The 17,197-nt window shown below is 35.2% G+C and overlaps 1 long non-coding RNA gene across 1 annotated transcript; it reads right to left on the minus strand.

Annotated features, from left to right (window-relative positions):
• Positions 1-4,961: 4,961 nt before the first annotated feature.
• LOC120243738 lies at positions 4,962-15,652 on the minus strand. The gene is made up of 3 exons (XR_005531384.1): positions 15,591-15,652; positions 8,722-8,864; positions 4,962-5,574 (listed from the first exon to the last, which is right to left on the minus strand). It is a non-coding gene; the product is annotated as an uncharacterized LOC120243738 (long non-coding RNA).
• Between the last annotated feature and the right edge of the window lie 1,545 nt (positions 15,653-17,197).

A 17,197-nucleotide genomic window follows, 5' to 3' on the forward strand; every position in this document is an offset into this window, starting at 1 on the left:
AGACTCAAATAAGCTTAAGAAGCCTTAAAAATTGGGGACACCCAGGTGGCTTGGTCGGTTGGGCGTCCGACTTTCGCTTGGGTCGTGATCTCGCGGTTCGCGGGTTCGAGCCCCGCGTCGGGGTCTGTGCTGACTGCCAGCTCAGAGCCTGGAGCCTGTTTCGGAGTCTGTGACTCCCTCTCTCTCTGACCCTCCCCTGCTCACTCTGTCTCTCTCTCTCTCCTAGAAATAAATTAAAAAAAAAAAAAAAAAAGAAGCCTTAAAAATTGTGTGTGTGTGTGTGTTGAGATGGGAATACCATGGGCAACAATCAACAGTAAAATTGACTATATTATGTGAGACATGGATTTTTTTATTTGTATTGATTCAGAACACTAACAAAGGTTGCAGAATAATGTTTTGGTCTTTTACTTTTTTACTGCCAAAAAATAGCTCCTTTACCTCTCAGTGTTAAAAAGTCATTTAAGTTTCAAAAATACTACTAGTGAGTTTCCTAACTTTTATAGTTTGACACATATTATTTCCAGGATGAAATTCTATTTCTACTCTATTTATTCTCAGAAATGAAATTTTGAATTCTATTTTTATTTTCCTTTTTAAAAAAAATTCTCAGTTTTATGAAAACATGCCCAAGTGCTAAGCTTGACATCTTGAGAGGAAGTAAAGGAAGGCATGATGCAGTTTTCCTAACAACAAACATGTAATAAAACATTTGCTGTTTTTGTGAGTGAAAACAATCACTTTCAAAGAAGCCACTCAATATAAATGGGAGAAGCCAAGTAAGTCTTCCTGGAAGAACTATACCTCTTAAAACAAAAGGGATTAATACTGGGTAGGATTACACATGAGTTAATATTACTTTGATTAGTCAAGAAATTAAATATTAAATCACAAATCAAGAAAATCAAGCTTATAGCAATTTTTGGAGAATTTTATCATTTCCAAATGAAAACAAAACATAAAATGAAACATCTTTTTTTATAAACAATATCCTAAGACAGATTATTGGTACTGTTTTTCCTTCAACTTTCACCTGTCAGTTCTAGCAAGCCAACATTATTTCCAGATATACTTAGTTTTTGTCAATGGATCCAGGCAACTTTTAGAAACACTAAAAAGTCTTGGGAGGAATATGGCTGTAGTTTCAGAAACTTTATATACATACCTATACCTATACCTATACCTATACCTATACCTATACCTATACCTATACCTATACCTATATATGCCTGAGGGCTTACATTTTTTTGATTCATTAATGCATTTTTTTACTTACCTAAATAATGTTGGACATACAAAGAGAAATAAATGCAGTCCCTTCCCAAAGGATTCAAGTCTGTATAGGAGAAACAAATGTATATAAAGAATCCTAGTAACATGTTGAATGAATAATAGAAATATATATGGAATAGAATAGTAGGACCAATAAAGATATGATGAGCCTTGATTAAGGGTTAACTTTAGAATTTCAGCAGGTGACACAAGGTAAGAAACAATTTAGGGGTGTCTGGATGGCTCAGTTGGTTAAACATCTGACTTTAGCTCGGGTCATGATCTCACGGTTCCTGGGTTTGAGCCCTGTGTTGGGCTCTGTGCTGACAACTCAGAGCCTGGAGCCTGCTTCAGATTCTGTGTCTCCCTCTCTCTCTGACCTTCCCCTGCTCATGGTGTCTCTATCTCTCTCTCAAAAATAAATAAAACATTAAAAAATAAAAACGAAACAGTTTAAGCACTATTAACAGCACATGAAAAATATAGCAAACTCATAGCATATCTTACAGTAATTAATAAAATAGCAAGCTAATTTATATTGCTCCTGCTTAACATACAGGCAATGGAAAGAAGTACTGATAAATGCGGTGACATAGTTGCCAGAGTCATATTTTGAAGGCTTTTTCACTAAAGAGTTTGGACATTGTACTATGAGTTATGGGGAGTCATTGAAAGTTTTTAATTAAGAGAGTGTCATGGACCAATTTACATTTCTGAAGTGTTGCCTGTATGGAGTAGAGAAAGCAATAGAGCTGTAGGCAAATATAATAATCCGAGAGAGGACAACAACAGTGGCTTTGGCTGGAGCAGTGACATTATAGCCTGTTTTTAAAAGGATGAGTCAAAATTATTTGGTGACAAATTAAACCATGTGGAGAAGAAGTAATGACTATAAGTTGACTTTCAGGTTTCTACCTTGAGAGATGCTAGGAAGCTAGTAAATAACAAAGTGAGGTACAAAGGTGGAACTGAAGAGTTCAGGTTTAAATACTCCATTATTGAATTGATAATTTTTATTGATTTAAGGGATTTCTTTTGTGAGGAGGGAATTTCCAGTAGGCAATTAGAAATATAAATCTGTTATTTAGAAGGTATAATGATTGGATATATATTTCAGAAATCAACAGATTTCAAAATATTTTTAAAGATATGGCAGTACATGAAATTTCTGAAGGAAGTTATTTAGAATAAGATGTCGTAAGAGGTTGAAGTAACATTGGATTAAAATTATTAAGAACCAATATCTAATGAGAATTTGGAGCTTGAAAGAAAATTTTTAAAAAGGAAAAAGGAATATTCCTTAATCCTAGACTATAGGCTCATTGCCTAAAATAGAAAAAGGCCATGTCTCAGAAGCAGCAGCACTGAGGAATGAAGTCTCAAACCAGAAAATCCAAAACCATAAGAACCAGAAGAATTACTAGTTTATCAAATGAATAATGAACAGTTGGCTTCTTAGTTTGAAGTGAATTTGATTCTATTTCATAGATGCTATTAGTATCTGACCTTTTGCTTGATAATATTTTAATAGAAAACATTATTATTTTTTATTCATAGTGGTTCCAGAAGTTAGCATATTTGGCTAGCTCACAATAAATGTTCACTAAATGTTTATTGATGTAGAATTTAACACACTGAATAACTGGTATGACTACTATCTTATCTAGTACTTACTAAATTCAAAAAATATCTTTATTACATTTACCGTTGAAGAAATAGATATTCAGAAAGGCTATTTTAACTATAGTATGTGAACTAGCCAGGACCCCAGTTCAGAAGTGTATGACTTCAGGTCTATGTAATTTCCAGCATAAAGTGCTACATTCCATGAGAAGAAAATATAAAGTCTACCATTCTTTTTCACATTTTTATGTTCACCCAATTTTATTAATTTCCTCCATATTTCAGGCACTATGTTCGAATATTTGCGTTATCTAATTTTTTCAACATTTCTACAAAGAAGGAATTAACTGTCTTCAAAGTGGATAGGTATGCTTATTTCTATTAATAGTTGTACTAGCCTTCTAGTTACTCATACTCAAAACTCAAACATCTCTTTTGATTATTATATCCACTCAGTCTCCATGACCCATTAAGTCTGTTCTCTGAGGTCATCCACATTTGTCTCATTTCATCTAAGACTATGGCTTTATAGTCTAGTGCTTTGTTCAATCCTGTAAACCTCTGAGATGTTCACAGTAGTGGCAGACACAAAGCTGTTGATCAGGGTTGAGCACTGACTTTATTCATAGGATTAATAGCATCTTCTCCTCACCTTCACACAAAACTCCATTTCTCTCTTTGTCCAATTATCCTCACTTCTCTTGTTAGTCAAGTTCTCTCCCACAACTACCCTGTCTCCTATTCCTTGAATAACCTCATATCTTTGTGACTTGTAAAGGACTCTGACTTTGCCTAATCAAAATACCTTTACCTGTATTCTGTTTATCCTTTCACACTTGGCTTATATGACACATCTTTTCTAACTCCACTCCCTACCATTTCTAGGTCAACACTATACCATGCATTTTAATCATTGTGTATCACACTCTACTGATTTTTTTCTATTAATGTCCATACCTGTGTCCTCCAATACAGTGCCCCAAGCCACTCTATGCTTATATAATTTTAAATATAAAATAAAACAATACAATATGAATTAATATTTTAATTAATATAAAACTAAACACAATAAAAAATTCAGTTTCTTTGTTGGCATTAGCCACATTTCAAGTGTTCAATAACCACATGTGGGTGGCTAGTGGCTAAGATATTAGGCAGTGCAAACATGGGACATATCTATTGTATCAGAAAGTTCCTTTTGACTACACTGCTCTCGACTAAAAGCTGAGACCAAAAACTATGTCTGTTTTTATGTACCTTCAGGCTTACTACCATGCCCAAAAGATTAAGTGCCTAATAAATCTGTCTAATTGATATGAGATTGAAAGAATGAATAAACAAGTAAACAACTTGGGATGATAATCATTTCTACAGTAACCCACTGATGACTCATTTCTTACCTTTTTCATCACAAAAGTAAAATTTAAAGAACTTCTAATGCTAATTTTGGTGGTTTGTGTAGATACAAAAATGTTTAAATATTTCTGTTTTCTACCTTCAAAGAGGTTACTGCCTAACAGAAACAATAAATCCACAGAGAAATAATTATTAGACTCAATGCAGACTTGAGGTCTAGGGGAACAAGTCTTGCTGTTCCTCTCCCATGTTCAAATATTACCCAGCATACAAAGCAGAACAGACTTTGAATGACCAGGTCATTGGGGAGTGAGAGTTAAAGCTACCAGACCAATGAGTAGAGCACCATCAACTATCCATAGACTCTAAACTGTGTGTCAAACAGTATATAATAGACATCAGAAAACTTAGCTTGCCTGGTGTGATATTATGATTTATAATAAGAAAAATATTTTTGATCTTTGTCACATTTTCTCGCCCAGAGCTCCTAAAATTTGCTCCTATGGAATCTGCATATTGATGATGGCCATAAAGGAGTCTTTTGTTATGTTTATGAGGTGACTTTGGGAACCAGATGGGGTTGATCCTCAGTGGAGCCAATCATGTTATTAGAGGAGTAGATGGGACAATCTCCCATCCACTTCTGGGGAATGTATGAGGAGCAGGAGGTTGATTCTGGCCAACCAGCCAATGGCCAACACTTTATTCAATCATGTCTATGTAATGAGACCTCCATAAAAACCCCACTGGCCAGGGTTTGGAGAGTTTCCAGGAGGTTGAACACATGGAGGTGCTGGGAGATCGATGTACCTGGGGGGCTTGGTAGGTCCATACCCTTTCCCCATACCTGTCCTTTTTAACTCTTTTATCAACCTGGCTGTTGATTTGTAGTCTTTACCATCCTGTGTAATAAACTGGTAGGAAGGAAACAGGTTTCCTAAGTTCTGTCGTTCCTAAGTGAGCTGTCGTGGCAAATTAATTGAACCAGAGGAGGAGCTCGTGGGAACCTATGATTTATAGCCATTTGGTCAGAAGCACAGATAACAATGTAGGCTTGAGATTGGCATCTGAAGTGGAATGCAGTCTTGCAGAACTAAACCCGTAACCTGTGGAATCTGGATGCTATCTCCAGGTTGTTAATGTCAGAATGGAGTTGAATTGTAGGACACCCATCTGGTGTCTGAGAATTGCTTGTTGGTGTCAGGAAGCCTTATACACACATTAGAATTGGATCCAGAAACTCAAAAGATCTGGTTTTACTTTGACTTCAAAGAATTCTCTCCAAATGAGATTTGAACTTCAGGAATATACTTTGAAGTCACACTAGAGAAAAGGAGACAAATAAAAATTTTCCAATGAGACTAATGTAGAATAAAACACTATTTCCTTCTGACAAACCAATGTCAAAAATCAGAGGAGGCTGTAGAGGTGGCTACAATGTGCAGCAATGCATTTGTTTTCAAAAAGTTTGGGCCCTATTCTTGTGTTAATGAGAGATTTCAAAAGTTATTTTCAAAATCAAGCAAGTACAGTATAAATCAATGTATAATTTGGCCCTGGTCCCCACTGGAAATTTTATTGAGTTCTGTGGTCATTTGAGACCAAAACTGTGGCCATCACCACCACTGCTTTTTTATCCAGTGAAGTAATATGTTTACTATTTAGGAGGATTTTTTTTTTTTAACTGTTCAAGTTATGCATTTGCTCCACATAGCTTTGCAACCCCCCTCTTGTGTACCAGTCAGACTTAGTCTTTTCTAGTTACTGATAAAATTCTTAATTTCTAACAGGTGAATGACTACAGAATCCTTAGGTGCCAGGAAGGTAGATATTCCTTACATGAATTGAAACTTGGCAAGGAAATCGAACTGCAGTGCCCTTTCTCAGAAATCAAACTGCAGTGCCCTTTCTCAGAAATGATGGAGAAATAACCAAAATGCTTCTAGATTTCAGAGAAGTATCCTCTTAGCAATGTAGTAGGAGAGTCTGGACCTAAAGAATCTGATTAGAGTCTAGGCTCCACCATTATGAGGTTGTGCAGATTATTGTCCCTCTGGGTCTCAGTTTTTCAATTTTTAAATGAAGAGTTACTGGATTTCAGGACCTTTAGGGATTTGGCAACTCCAGCATTCAGAGATTCTTTTAAGTATCATAGTCTTGCGATAATAATTCTCTGCTGTTGACATCTAAGACAGTGGCCAAAACCATTTTGTTTTTAAAAAATTACACTATCATGTGATTTGAATAATAATAGAAATGTACACAGCAAAAAGAAGGGATAGTTTGTTATTTTTTTAGAATGGGTGTAGGATTAGGGTCAGAGAGATATTCACAGCGAATGTAGTACTCTGAATTTAATAATGTGATATACAACGGGGTAGTTTCAGATTACTAATTTATAAAGGATGGCCATTTAATTTAACTTGTACATAATTTGGTACAATATTCTATACAATTAAGTGTTTAATTAAATCTTTTAATAATGAGTGGAAAGAAGGTTAATCTGAATGTAAAATATATGTTAAGATGATTGATTGCTCACTACTCCAATGATGAACAAGAAATAATGTTTCCTTTTTTTCAGTCTATTTAATAACTAAAAATTATAATTCTAAGAAGCATTAGAAAGTGATCATGTCAACATGTGAAATCCTTGGAATCCTTCACAGTGACAAACACTATGCTTTGTACATAGCATTATTTTCAGAAAATATTTGGAGATTTTGATAAATTTCTGTCATAAAAAAGATTTTCTAAAAACTATAAGAATAAAAACATGAATATTTTTGTTCATCAGTGATGAGTATTTTGAGTTATTCCATAATTATAAATCAGTATTTACCAGTGTTATATTTGAATGGAAAATATTCTTCCTATTAAATAAAATTCTTAAAATATCAGGCAAACAAGTGTTATGGATATACAGACACATCATAATGTCATGTGATATCAGAGATGGGTTGATCAGAACTTCATGCACTTGGGGTGCCTGGATGGCTCAGTCAGCTGAGCATCCAACTGCAGCTCGGGTCATGATCTCACAGTCCGTAGATTCAAACCCCACCTTGGGTTCTGTGCTGACAGCTCAGAGCCTGGAGCCTGTTTCAGATTCTGTGTCTCTCTTTCTCTCTGTGCCCCTCCTCTACTCACACTTTGTCTGTCACTCTCTCAAAAATAAATAAACATTTAAAAAAATTTTTAAAGTATTTCCTGCCCTTATGGATTCATTTCTTTGCTTTGGAGTTTTGTATGTCAACTCAATATATTTAACTATTGTCTGTGAAATGTGGCTATAACATAGTTTAAAATGTGAATATAAAATAGCTAAAGGAAGCATTATTTATACTGAAGGTTCTTTCTTGGGATTAGTTCTAGTCATGAATGTATGCCTCATCTAAAAAAATGTGCAGTTGCTATAGTAATATCCCTTTGAATTTAATAATTTATTTCAAGACAGAGAGAATTAATTTTTTAAAGGTTTAAATTATTTTAACCAGAAATTAAATACATTAAAATAGAGATTCCCTGAGATGTAAAAAAAAAATAAATGGATTGTTTCCATTTAAGTCAGTCAACTTTACATTGACAATGATTGTATGTTGGAAAATTCACCTCAGAGAGACAGAAAAATACAGAGCACTAGTTTCTGGGGGGCAATTTTGTTCCCAGGAAACACTTTGGGCTGTTGCTACTCAAGGAGGGGACATTAGTGGCATCCAGTGGGTGGAGACTAAACAAAGAATTATCTGGCCCAAAATGCTAGCAGTGCAGCTGTTGAGAAATCCTGATCAAAATAAAATGTGTGCATCATATCATTTTCTTTTTTCACAGCTGGCTATTTTTGGCTCTCACTAGATTCTCAGGATTTCAATCTTCTCCCTCCCTCTGTCTCTTTCTCTCTCTCTTTCTCTTTCATTTTTCTTTTTCTTTCTCTAATAAACCTCCCCAATGAAGATTCATTAATATTTTAATGGAAAAAGACATTTTTCTCATAACTAAAGCAGGGACCGAAGTTCTCAGAAATAAAAGCCTAAATCACAAAAGAGTATAGTAGAGGTAACATCAGCAAGGTTAAAAATATCTGTTTCAGTAAAACTACTTTTAAAGATACTTCCAATTGTCCTAAAGATGAGTTGAAGGATTCTAAGATGGAATATTTCAAAAATTTTATGAAAGTTAGCCTCAGAGCCTGTAAACAAGGATATCAACCAGTGTCTCTGAGAAAAAATGACTTTCCATTTATAAACCTTGCACTGTAAAATTGTTTTCCTTCCATGATCTCAATTAATTTTGTGGGGAAACCCTTGGATTTAAATCACTCACAGTTTTTTGTCTTTGCTTCTATTATTTTAATCAAAAAAATAAAAAGACTATAGTTTCCTTATTTGTGATGCCATAAACTCCTTGGGCTGGATTCTTTTTTATTTCATTTTTCTTGTGGTAAAACACACATAAGATTTGCTACCTTACCCATTTTTAAATGTACACTCCAGCAGTACTGAGTGCATTCACATAGTAGTGCAACTGTCATGCCCATCCATCCCCAGAACTCTTCTCATCTTGCAAAGCCAAAACTCTGTGCCCATTCAGCAGAGGTAGGTAGTAATATTCATCTAAAATTGCGAAAGAAATTACAAAATACAATACGATAATCTTGGTTATCAATTTTTATGAATTCAATTTACTTATTTGAAATCTGGCCACAATCTTTTCCTTTGGACCTAATTGTTCTCTATAATAAATTGCTGTTAAATTTGACTTCTCATTCATTTATTGCATTAATTAATTGAAGACAAGGGAATAAGAAAATGAGAAAGAGTCTCATAGCTGAATTAATTGAACAGGGAAGTTGAGATGTGAAATAATGAAAGGAAAGTGAAATGTATTTTTACAATCAATTGATCATTTTATACAACTCTTCTTCTTACATAATTTTATATGACCTCATTCTTCATAGAAACTATTTTATTTACTTCTGCCATGTGTCCACCATTGTTTCTTGTTTAATACAAGCACACAAGGTTGTTATTTTTCTATTCTCTGCTTCATTGACATTCTCAGGCAAAGACAAAGCTACACATAATCCCTTATTTCCTGGGCTTTAGGATTTTTCATACTTCTAATTTACATTTTGGTAAAATGTGGTTTCACATATGGATAAAGCCATAAATTTTACCAGTTGGTAAAAGTTGAGATTTACAGGAATTGCTTGGTATTCAGAACCTACCTTCTGAGCAGAGCATCTCAGAATCAAATGCTTACACATGCCAACCAAGTAAATACAGTGACAAGCGTAAGTATACACACAGGTAAGAGGAAGGGACTGTTGAGAATAGAGTGCAAGCCTCAGGGAAAAGGGGACGGTTGCCACTCACTTCATAGAGTTACCAGACATTATGATTTTTCAAACGAAGGCCCAGAAAATTTGCTTCCCTTGAAAATTTTCCAATTTTAAATGTTTACACAATTTAAAATCTCTTTAGGCCCAACAAAAGTAATCTGCCTGCCAAATGTGTTTTATAAACCTGCAGGTTCTAACTACTGGTCTACAGTACAGTTTTTCAGAGTAGAGTTTGTCAAACTCCTACTGATTGTAGTTGTGGGCCATTGAGAGATAGTTTACATGCCCCCACTTCTTCTACTTTTAAAGCACTTTAACTTTTTAACATTAACTGAAAAATTGTGTAAGAATACCTGTATTTAAATCGGAATAAGGGAAGCTTTTCTGTCTCTCTAGCCATCACATCCTTCTTATTCCTCTCACAATTTTTCTTTTCTCACACTCACCAACTTTTATTCTTTCTCTTTATTATTCATAATAAAGTTTATTTTTTAAAATTTTTTAATGTTTTATTTATTTCTAGGAGAGAGAGAGAGAGACAGCGTGAGCAGGAGAGAGTCAGAGAGAGAGGAAGTGACAGACTCTGAAACAGGCTCCGGGCTCTGGGCTGGCAGTCAGCACAGAGCCCGACACGGGGCTCGAACCCACGAACCACGAGATCATGACCTAAGCGAAAGTCGGACGCTTAACCGACTAAGCCACCCAGGCGCCCCATAAACAAATTATAATAAAGTTTAGATATACTGATTTTAAAACAGTTTTTCATATTTCTGCACATAAATTAAGTATGATGAATCTACTATGTTTTAAGGGAATATATATTTTTATCATGCCATATTTTTCATTCAGAATTCTTCATAATTTTCATCAATTATGTTCCTCTTACTAATTTCCATATTGAGAATCCATATGTTGGTTCTAGATTTCCAAGCCTCTATATTCTTGTATTCAGTGCATGGAATTTCTCCTTCTTTAGTATTTCTGCTTCTTTAGTTATTAAGTTCTTATTTATGTCTCTGAAAGCCTATTCTATTCCATGAATTGACTTTTCTCAGTTTATTTTAGCATGTATCGATATCTTGATTTACAAAATAATTGAGCTCTACAAAAATTATCCAGTTATGAAACCTCAATGAAGAAACTTGTCATTTAAGGGAATACTATATTAAATATTTTGGAAAACAAGTAATAAACCTGCTTAATTTAATCTTTGCATAAGGGATTTTGTAGATGTTAGATTTGTTCACAGTAAATGTGCATTTTCCTGATATCTCTCTTTAGACTATATTTTGAAACACACATAGAAGTTGTCTTATATTACTGTCAGTTATTCAGATTTCTCTGCTTGCAGTATATACCCTAATATCCAAAACCAATCCAAAAATTGGAAATCGTACCAGAAGCCTACTAGAACTGATCCAAGAATTTAGCCAAGTTGCAGGTACAAAATCAATGTGCAGAAATCGGTTGCATTCTTATACACCAAAAATGAAGCAACAGAAAGAGAAATCAAGAAACTGATCCCATTCACAATTGCACAAAAAATCATAAAGTACGTAGGAATAAACCTAACCAAAGATATAAGAGATCTGTATGATTAAAACTATATAAAACTTAGGAAGGAAATTGAAGAAGACACAAAGAAATGGAAAAACATTCCATGCTCATGGATTGGAAGAATAAAAATAGTTAAAATGTCATTACTACCCAAAGTAATCTACACATTCAATGCAATCCCAATCAAAATTGCACCAGCATACTTCTCAAAACTAGAACAAACTCTTCTAAAATTTGTATGGAACCAAAAAAGACCCCGAATAGCCAAAGTAATATTGAAGAATAAAACCAAAACGGGAGGTATCACCATCCCGGACTTTAGCCTCTACTACAAAGCTGTCATCATCAAGACAGTACGGTATTTGCACAAAAACAGACACATAGAGCAAAGGAATAGAATTGAGAACTCAGAATTGGACCCAAAAATATACAGTCAACTAATCTTTGGCAAAGCAGGAAAGAGTCTCCAGTGGAAAAAAGACAGTCTCTTTAACAGATGGTGCTGGGAGAGCTGGACAGAAGGATGCAGAAGAATGAAACTAGATCATTTCTCACACCATACACAAAAATAAACTCAAAATGGATAAAGGACCTGAACGTGAGATAGGAAACCATCAAAACCCTAGAGGAGAGAGCAGGAAGCAACCTCCTTGACCTCCACCTCAGCAATTTCTTACTTGACACATCCCCAAAAGCAAAAGAATTGGGAGCAAAAATAAACTATTAGGAACTCATCAAGATTAAAAGCTTCTGCAAGGCAAAGGAGACAATCCATAAAACTAATAGACAACCAACAGAATGGGAAAAGATAGTTGCAAATGACATATCAGATAAAGGGTTAATATCCAAAATCTATAAGGAACTCACCAAATTCCACACCCAAAAAACAAACAACCCAGTGAAGAAATGGGCAGAAGATATGAACAGACACTTCTCCAAAGAGGACATCCAGATGGCCAACAGACACATGAAACAATGCTCAGCATCCCTCCTCATCAGGGAAATACAAATCAAAACCACACTAAGATATCACCTCATGCCAGTCAGAGTGGTTAAAATGAGCAAATAAGAGAACTCTAGATGCTGGTGAGGATGTGGAGAAATGGGCACCCTCCTGCACTGTTGGTGGGAATGTAAACTGGTACAGCCCCTCTGGAAAACAATGTGGAGGTTCCTCAAAATTTAACAATAGAACTCCCCTATGACCCAGCAATAACACTGCTAGGAATTTACCTAAGGGATAAAGAAGTGCTGATGCATAGGAGCACACTTACCCCAACGTTCATAGCAGCACTCTCAACAATAGCCAAAACATGGAAAGAGCCTAAGTGTCCATCAACGGATGAATGGATCAAGAAGATGTGGTTTATCTATACCATGGAATACTACATGGCAATGAGAAAGAATGAAATCTGGCCATGTGTAGCAACAGGAATGGACCTTGAGGGTCTTATGCTGAGTGAAATAAGTCAGGCAGAGAAGGACAAATATCATATGTTTGCACATATAGGAGGATTAGGAGGAACTTAACGGAGGACCATGGGGGAGAAAAAGGGGGGAAATAGTGGGGGAGAGATGTGCATGGAGGAGGGCACTTGTGGTGATGAGCACTGGGTGTTATATGGAAACCAACTTGACAATAAAATATTTGTGTAAAAAAATGAAAAAAAAAAAACAATTTCAGGAGACAGACTAAACAAAAAAACCAAAAAATGGAAATCGTGTTATTAATGTGTGTAAGCACATGTACACACAACACACACACACAATTTTCCTACTCAATTTCAGGACAATTTTAACAAGTTCCATGAGAAGAATTTATCTCTACTTGCTTATTTCAAGTAATTACTGTTTCTGAGAATTATTTTCTGGGGTACATGGGGTTAGGCTCCGTTGGCAGAGGGCAAAGTTGGTAGTTATCCTTGAATCCATTCCACTGTCAACACTCCATTTCTTGTCTCAGCAGTGACATGTAATATATGATTGACCTTTATCTCAAATTCTAAAATTGTCAATTTTCTTTATGATAGCCTCCAGTAAAGAAATTAATCAAAAGTTTGGGAAAATAAATTGGTTATTTAACTTTTGTCACTCGGCACTAAAAATAAGATGCGAAATTTCTTGGGGCTGCTCATAAGAAATATGCAGCTTATAATTTTTTTTTGTCTCTAACTATTTGATATTCTTTTCACACTGGCTTAAATGCCTTCAGCTTTTCAGGAACACTGAGTAGTAGGTTGTAGTCACGTACACAAGCAGTCACAGTATATATTTCACTATCATTTGAATTTTTTCTTAGGATGACCAACTCCAAAATCCCACTGTCTCATATGCCTCCTGATGCTATAGATCCTACACTTCTAAATTTCTACTGAACTAGATTTTTATCTCTACCAAGATGGAGACCTCTAGTCATCCAAGTTGTACCATATTCTTTCCCACATCCAAATTCTGATATCACTTGCTTCTCTTCTGAGTGAAAACCTTATAGCCAGCTGTTAAAATTACTTTTTTCCAACTGTTCTTTTGCCATTTTGATCTAACTTGATACTACCTGTAGTTTCTCATAGCTCTGATTATGTACGTTTATTCGATCGTGCTCTTTTGGATTTTCTGGAGGAAGTCACAAACAGTCATGAATGAGTAGATATACCATCAGGCTATTCTTATATTCAAAAACTCAGTTGAAATTTTACTTTTGCCAAACAATCCTGTTATTTATATTTTGCCATTGCTTCCTGTCTTAGTCATATAATGCTTTTGCAATATTAATTGGAAATTGTCCGTTCAAAAATCCCTTTAGTCAAAAATGATCTACTTCATCTGAAGCCTCACAACTTCCTTTCTGACAATATATTGTCTCTTGCTTTTCTTCTCTTTGACCAAACAAAATACTATACTAATCCATTATAATTGATCTCTGTTAACCACCTCTGACAGAAACACGGATCTAGATAAACTCTATAATCTACAGATGCTGTGACTAAAGCAGAAATATTGACTATTGTGAAGGAAGAATTATATAAATGGGTTTATTTGTTTCACTTGTATTCATGATGAACAGGAACCAAACAAAGAAATTAAAAGGACAATTCTTTCCTAGGTTACCTCTGTTACTCAGTTCTCTCAATTTCTCAGTCTTTTCTCAATGGTCACTCCCAGCAGATGACCTCACCTAATAGTCTCTCTGCCTTAGTATTTTCCTCAACAAATCTATAATCCTACCTACATTCACTACATCTCTTTCTTTACTGTTTTTTACAGTTAAGGGAGTGTCAGGGTGCCTGGATGGTTCAGTCAGTTAAGTGTCCAACTCTTGGCTCAGATCACGATCTCATTGTTTGTGAGGTCAAGCCAAGTGTCAGGATCTGCACTAACAGTGCGGAGCCTCCTTGGAATTCTCTCTCTCTCTTTGTTTCTCCCCTCTCACCCTCTCAAAATAAATAAATAAATTTAAAAAATTATAAAGGTAGTGTCTTTTCTTCTACCAAAGGCCAGTTTTCCATGTGTGCTCTAAAGCCTATCCTCTTAACGTTTCACTAAACTCTGCTTTTTAATTTCTTCTCTCCTTTCTTTCTATGGCAATCATGTCAATATAACAGCATCTTCTAGTATCTTCAACCATTATGCAAAAAAAAAAAAAAATCCAATTCTACACTATCTCCAACTATTTGGCCATATTCTTGATGTATCCCAGAGCCAACCTGTCCGGGTTGGTCTACACAGGCTACCTCCAAGTGCATGCCTTCTGGCCACACTTTGATCCAACTCACCCTTTTCATTTCCCTACTACTCCATTAAAAATGGATCTGTCAAGGTCATCGATATTATTAACCATATTTCTGTATTAAGCTTACTCAATATCTTACCAAATCCACATTACTGAAACCTCTCTCTCATGGCTTCCAGAACTCTAACATGTCTCCCACTTTCCCCCTAACCCCCCACTTTTACCTTCTTTGGTCTTCTTTGCTGTTTTCTTTTTCCTTCACCAATTTCTACGTATTGGAGTCATTTGCAGCTCAAACCTGGACTCTTCTCTCCATACACACTCTTTTCCATAATGTGCCTTAGCCCACTCAGAAGCAGTAGTCAACTTATACATATTGTTTTGAAATAAACACATTCCATAGAATAAATTATGTTCCATAAGTCCTACAACAGATATGCCTCTTAAGATTTTTTTGGTCATTACAAGGCTTGAAGTTAAAAGTTAGATTCCAGTAAGAAAAATTGACATTTTTTAGGTACCAGATGAATAAACTGGATAGTTTCTTGATACTTTCACTGTGATTCAGGATGGTAACGCAAGTCCTGACTATGATAGGAAATAGAATATATGAACATTTTAACTTAAACAGAAACTTTGTCCATGGTGTCTTCATTATACTGTTGTTAAGGTAACTACATTAAGAAATATATACACAGTAGTATCCTTTACCTGTAGTTTTATTTCCTTGATTTCAATTATCCACAGTCAAACATGGTCCTGAAGTAGATGATACTGATACTCCTCTGAAAAATTGTCAAAAGGTCAATAGTAGTTTAATGCTATGTCACAATACCTATGTCACTTCACTTCATCTCATCACATAGGTGTTATATCATCTCACATCATCAATAAAAGATCAGCAAGCACAGTATTTTAAGAGGGAGACTGCATTCACGTTTATTACACTACTTGTTACAAGTGTTCTATTTTATTATTAATCTGTTACTGTCACTGATTTATAAGGCTTTATTGTAGGTATGTATGCATAGAAAAAATTGTACATACAGAGTCCACTACTATCTGTGGTTTCAGACATCCAGTGAAGGTCTTAAAATTCATCCCCTTTTGGTAAGGGAGAACTACTGTACCAACAGCTATTAATCTCAAAAACAATGTAGAGTATAAAAGATCTCGAAATATAATTTATATAGGTTTTTTGAATATGCAAACGAAGATTGTTTACGAGTACATGAAATGTGATAACAATATCAAATGCCTCTTAAAAAGTTTTAAGGGATTGATCATCATTAGAAATGAAAGAAAAAATGACAGGAGAGATTTCTCAACTGGATTTCTAAAGATTAATTTTAAAGGAAATGATCATAAGATAAAATACTAAGATTTGATGTAACTCGATCAATTGGTAATTATATCAATCATATTATTTCTCTTTCACTCTTCTTTTTGCGTTACTGAAATATTTTCAAATATTTTAAGTGGGTAGAAACAAAAACAGTGTCCATGAGTCTCTTTATTCTTTTTAAAAAGTATAAGCTTTTCAATGAAGTGGAGCATCTTTCTGGAGGCCACCTGCTGCTGAGCATGTTCTATTTACTCATATGTTTAATTCTATGGGTTGCCTGGGTGGTTTAGTTGGTCAAGTGTCCAACTTCAGCTAGCTCATGATCTCATGGCTCATGGGTTCAAGCCCTGCGTTAGGCTCTGTGCTGACAGCTCAGAGCCTGAAGCCTGCTTCAGATTCTGTCTCTCTCTCTCTCTCTCTGCCCTTGCCCCACTCATTCTCTGTTCTGTCTCTTTCTCAAAAATAAACATTAAAAAATGTTTAATTCTATTCTTCTTACATACTCTGATATTATATCCAATGTGTTTACAAAGTATATAAAATATAGTTTGTGTTTCTTTCTCCAAATGATGAAATAATACGCAATGAGCATTTTTATGCTATTAATTGTAGAAATGACAGTGCTAGCTGGATTAAGGTTATTAATAAACCAGAAAAGCCAAGATGATAGGAAAAGATTGGTATCTCTGAGTCTCTTCCCTTCAGGACACATTGTAAACCCTTCCATGCTTGTGTTGGGTCTTCATGGTGATTCTTCCAGTGACTTAGTCATCCCACAGCAATGGTAATATTTGTGCTCCTATGGCTTTGATATTTACTTGAATGTGTGAGTGTGTTTCTGTTTAAAGTTATATTCTATATTACCTTCACCAAATCAAATCTCTTCTGCAAACAAGCGGGGCATAGATTCTAAATTAACAGCAACTACTCCTATGATAGGCTTGGTGATGCACATCGATGTAGGGATCAAGGC

The sequence above is a fragment of the Hyaena hyaena genome, unplaced genomic scaffold (assembly GCF_003009895.1).
Source record: "Hyaena hyaena isolate Hyena2069 unplaced genomic scaffold, ASM300989v1 scaffold_355, whole genome shotgun sequence".
In the NCBI taxonomy this organism is placed as follows: Eukaryota; Metazoa; Chordata; class Mammalia; order Carnivora; family Hyaenidae; genus Hyaena; species Hyaena hyaena.